Raw genomic sequence first — 5,505 nt, 5'->3', positions numbered from 1 at the left:
CTCTGACACTTGGATTTAAAAGGATTGCACCAGAATAAAGTAGAAAATGCATTCATCTGAAACCTTGTTCTCAGTCTTTAAAATGGCAAATACAAAACAACTTAACACACAGCTGAGCAAACACATGATTGTCAGTGTAATATGCAGTTTTTACAGTCTCGGTAGGTTGATAGCACAGACCAATGTCAATCAGGAATATTCTTGTGATATTAAGTACCTCAGGACTCTTGTCCTTTTAACTTTCAAGCTTGGTCAAACATCTGTAATTTTAAGGTACGAAGACAAATACATTCCAGTCCTTAAAACAACCACACAGCTTGTGAAGCAACATGAATTTGACTATGAGCTGCTCTACTTGTGGGAAAAAGTGTGTTAAAAGCTGTTAGCACTTCAAATGAAATTGCATTCACAAGGAGCAAGTGAGAAAATAAAGGTGCGTGTTGGCAGAATGTGTGGAGAGCCAGGTTAGAAACACACAAATAGGGTTATATTTAGTTGCACACATTAGCAAATTTAATAAAGTGTCATTCCTTATATTAATATTGTAGAAAACAACTGGTGTTGACTGACAGTACCCGCTAAGACAAAATAAATCTCCGAACTAACCAGAAAATGACCTCAATGAGATGATAATGTCCTTTATCTCCTTGAAACAAAGCACTATTCTCAAACGTCCTCTCAAAATGCAAAATCTGTGTTTGCTTGCTACAGAACTAGCCTAACTTACAATATTATCTAGTTAGCATGTTGGTAACACAGGATGTCTGCATGGTCTTAAACTCTCAAAAGGAACACGAGGAAGGGAAAGTGAACCAGCGAATGAAACCACAAACACAGAAACAAACGGGGACAAAGGGGCAGACACTGGTGTATGTACTCAGGGAACTAATCACAAAAACCAGACACAGCTGGAGGAGGTGGGCACTGAAAAAAAAAAGGGAAAAGCAGGGATTGGCTGACAATGAAGACGGAAAACGAGGCTGATCCAAGACAGGTGTGCAGGGAAAACTCTGGACTGACGATGCATTCACATGGGGTCATTTTTACCGTGATCATGAGAAAAGTCCATATGAATGCCCTGCTCTTGTGGTATTCATAACCTTGTAAGTGGACATTTTCGAAGAGTGCCGAGTACACAACATCATGTATACAACTTCCTGGGTCGTAAACAGAAGCTTACAAGTTCCATTTGAGTGCAGCATGATATAAAGAGTGTATGAGGCCCTAAACAGGCAAACGCAAAAGACATAAAATAAAGACAACACGAGGAGATTGACTTTCACAATAAAACAGGAAACAAACTACAGACAAAACTTAAGACACTGACAGTGAGGTCTTAATTGCCACAAACATTTTAACTTATTTCTTCTGCCAATCTTTCAATTTCTGATGTTGCACATTTTTAAACCTACCAGCGAAACTAAAACTGTTTTTTTGCACTTTATACTTGCACTTTCCTTACTCACTCTAAGAAATATTTTCCCACATGAAGCCTCTATAAAATTACTTACTTTAATACCTTTATGCAATGCTCGGAATTGAATAAGATGAGTTCAGTCTTAAATTTGGTTCTATACCTGTACCCTGTTCCAGCTCTTAACATGCAAGAACTTTCCAAATAATGGACACTCACTCATGCAAACAGAAAACAAAAACAAACAAAACATGTAATGCACTGGTTCCCAACTTGGGTCAAGGGTTCATTCTGAATGGACCGCAAGTGACTTGCAAATCTGTCAAGTTGTTTAATGGGTTATGGGCTCATTCTGAATGGACCACAAGTAACTCACAAACATATCAAGTTTATAAAGAAAACACACTTTAATATGAAATACAGTGAATTTCCAGCACAGAGCTTTAATTTTAATTGCCATTTCCTGCTGTAGAGTGAGTGAATAAAAGACAGCAAACTAGCTCAACAATATGGCCAAACGCATGTATGACGTTGAATATATTAAACTGTGTATAAAGTAATGACGAGGGAGAAATCTGGACCCTGTGGCTGGACTATTTGGGAACCACTGATGTAATGTACTGTGGATTCAGATTAAATATTAACATACTGATAAAAAGCTTAAATATTTCAAATATTATAAAGCTCCTTATAGTTACATTTGGTCCCCAGCCGGCCCACTTCACAAAGGCACAACTTAAAAATCCAAGGAGGGAGAAGCATTACAGGCTGGCAACTTTTTATTCGCTTGTTTAATATATTTCATTTGCATTAGCTTATTTTTTTCTTCTGAGTGTCTTTATATGCCTTGGGTTTCTTTTATATCTTATCTACACGCCTTTTTATATCTTATGTGAAGTACTTAGTTACTTTGTTGTTGAAAGGTGCTACAACAACAAGCTTGCCTTACTGAGACCTTTTTTTTTTTTTTTTTTTTTTTTTTTTTTACACCTGACTTTCAGAGCAAAAAACACACACATTTAGCTAGTAATATTAATGGCTCCTTTCTGTTTATTCTTGTAGAAGTTCATGCAATCATTAATGTTTACTTAACACCTGTGGCTTTCCTGTCAAGATGTCTGCTGGAAAAAAATGTACCCGAATGATAAACTTTAAAGTTATCACAACAGCCAGCTGGCAACCGAACTTAACAACTGAAATAGTTTGACCAACATAGCTACGTGAAAAAAGGTGAAGTGTCCCTTTAAGGGAAGACCGCCTTACCTAAACAGAATCAGTGGCTGCTGAGTCTTACCTTCTACTCCATGTCACTTTAAAGACATCAAAGGTGATGTCAGCAGAGAGCATGTCATCCCTATCAAGCCATACATGCATTAAGGTCAACCTTGACAAAGTCAACATCCTTCAGCTACTGAACTGATCCAACCTGCAAACAACAGCTGACAGAGACTTTTTTTTTTGCCTCTGCTCTTATTACTCCACAGGAACTGCACTGAGCCCAAAGCAAACATATTAAAGTAAATAGCTATTTGATCAATTTATGAAAATGCACAGCAATTATGGACATGCAGTAAACACTAGTCTTAAAATATCAATGCAAATGTATTATTTAAAAAAATCCTGCATGGTTTGCTTTCATCCTGAGACTCACAGTGTCTGATGTAAGATGATATTTTACAGTTTTTACATGTTATTCTCCATAAACAAATAACTGCAGGCCATGTTTTCATAATGATTTAAAAAACATTGTCTTTTCATATATTATTCCTGTGTTGGAATAAGTACTGCACCAAGTGCCCAAGGTCTAACTCTAGTCTGCCCCTGTGTTATTGTTTTTATTTATTTATTTTTTCACTAAACCCTCTGGCTGCTCTTAAGGTGCAATATCACCTTTAACTCCATTCACTCCATTAATTCAATTGTGATAAACGGACAAGTAACAAAGTGTATCACTTGAGGCGTCATGTTAGGGGGAAAAGTGAGACTGATTACCCAGGGCCCCAATAGGAGGTGGGCCCTTAAAAAGCCTGGTATAAAAAGTTTTGTTTGGCATCATCACTGGTTTCAACATATCAGTGTTGTTCGCCCTAGCGATGAATATGCTTGTCAAGGCTGCGGAAGTGGAATGTAGGGGCTCCCTGTCAAGATCTGGCATTCACCAACCTCCAATCCGAGCTTTAATGGATGATCTGACTGTCACAACAACATCAGTGACAGGATGCCACTGGCTCCTCTGAGGACTGGAGAGGCTCATAACTTGGGCAAGAATGTTGTTCAAGCCAGCCAAATCCAGATCCCTTGTTCTGAGGAAGGGGGGAGCGGAAGACAAGCACCGCTTTCACTTGGATGACGTCCTAATTCTATCAGTGTCGGAGAAGCCCTTGAAAAGCCTCAGGAAGACTTTCAACAGTACCCTGACAGACAAGGCAGCGGTCCAGTCAACGCAGACGGAAATGAGCACCTGGCTATCAGCAGTGGACAAATCCGGCATGGACATATCAACATGGTATCCTGCCAAGACTCCTGTGGCCACTGTTGATATACGAAGTCCCAATATCCACCATGGAGGGTTTCAAGCGCAACATCAGCAAGTTCCTTCAGAGGTGGCTGGGCCTGCCGAAGAGCCTAAGTAGCATTACTCTTTACGGTCACACAAACAAGCTGTAACTTCCTTTCACTGGCCTGACAGAGGATTTTAAATTCACCAGAGCCAGGGAGGTGCTACTTAGAGACTCATCTGACACCAGAGTCTCCTCTGCAGGCATCGTGGTCAGAACCGGAAGGAAGTGGCGGGCTCAGGAGGCACTCGACCACGCAGAAGCGAGGCTGAGGCACAGTGTCCTTGGTAGCCATACAAGACCTCGCTACGACAAAGCCCAGGCGAAAGAGAAATGCCAGCTTGTACAGGGAGAGATCCATGCAGAGGTGGAGGAGGAATGTTGCAGCAGGACTGTGGCCATGTGCCATCAAGGAGCTTGGACCATTCGGGACTATGCATCTGCCTGAAAGATAACCTGGACAGAAATTTGGAAAACAGAACCAGCAAGATTCAAGTTTCTGATCCAGTTGGTGTATGATGTCCTACCAAGCCCATCCAACCTGCATAGCTGGGGACTAGCAGAAACACCAGCATACCTACTGTGTCTAGCACGAGGTTTCCTGGAGCACATCTTGAGCTGCTGCCCGAAAACCCTGGGAGAGGGGAGATATACATGGCGCCATGACCAGGTGCTCAAGGCAGTAGCTGACACCATCTGCACATGGATCCGGCTAAATAAACATCAGCTACGAGCAAGGCACAAGGCCTTGACAAGGCCTTTGTCACAGAAGGGGACAAACCTCAAGAGAAGCACAAGTTCTCAACTCGGCTGCTAGCCTCGGCCCGTGACTGGAGCTGAAAGTGGACCTTGGGAAGCAGCTCAAGTTACCAGAGTACATCGCAAGGACATCGCTCAGGCCAGATGTGGTCTTAACATCAGACTCATCAAAGAAAATGGTGCTCTTGGAACTCACAGTCCCTTGGGAAGACCAGATAGAGGAGGCCCATGAGCGTAAGAGGGCCAAATACCTGGAGCTGGTGGAAATCTGCAGAGAGAGGGGCTGGAGAGCCCACTGTGAACCAATCGAGGTGGGCTGCAGGGGATTTCTAGGGAAGTCTCTGCATTGTGCACTCAGGCTCCTTGGCATTCGAGGGTTGCACGAGAGAAAGGCCACCAAGAACATCATGGAAGCTGCAGAAAAAGCTTCAAGGTGGTTGTGGATTAACAGAGGAGATCCATGGTGTAGCATGCTGCTTGGACACAAGCTAGGGACTGATCACCCCCGGCTGGGTCGCCCAGTTGAGGGTGTCTGATGATCTGAGACCCGAAACACCCTATGACCCTGTGTTCATCACTGGGGATGTATCCAAGCTGTACCTTTCAGGTGTTTCTTAGAATTAGAACTGTTGTATTTGCATGATTTTATTTCTAAGAAATGAGTGCCAAAAATAAATTAAAACAGGCTGAATTAATCATTAAAAACATTTAGTGGAAGCTTTCTGAGGCACTTCTCTTTCTTTGAAGGTGCAACATGATTTTATTCCACCACTG

The 5,505-nt window shown here is 42.0% G+C and overlaps 1 pseudogene; it reads left to right on the top strand.

Moving 5' to 3' along the window:
• Positions 1–448: 448 nt before the first annotated feature.
• On the top strand, positions 449–5,267 carry LOC121951883 (annotated as a pseudogene).
• The last annotated feature ends 238 nt before the right edge of the window (positions 5,268–5,505 follow it).

The sequence above is a fragment of the Plectropomus leopardus genome, chromosome 2, assembly GCF_008729295.1.
Source record: "Plectropomus leopardus isolate mb chromosome 2, YSFRI_Pleo_2.0, whole genome shotgun sequence".
Taxonomy (NCBI): Eukaryota; Metazoa; Chordata; class Actinopteri; order Perciformes; family Serranidae; genus Plectropomus; species Plectropomus leopardus.
This window is presented reverse-complemented; position numbering and strand designations above follow the sequence as displayed.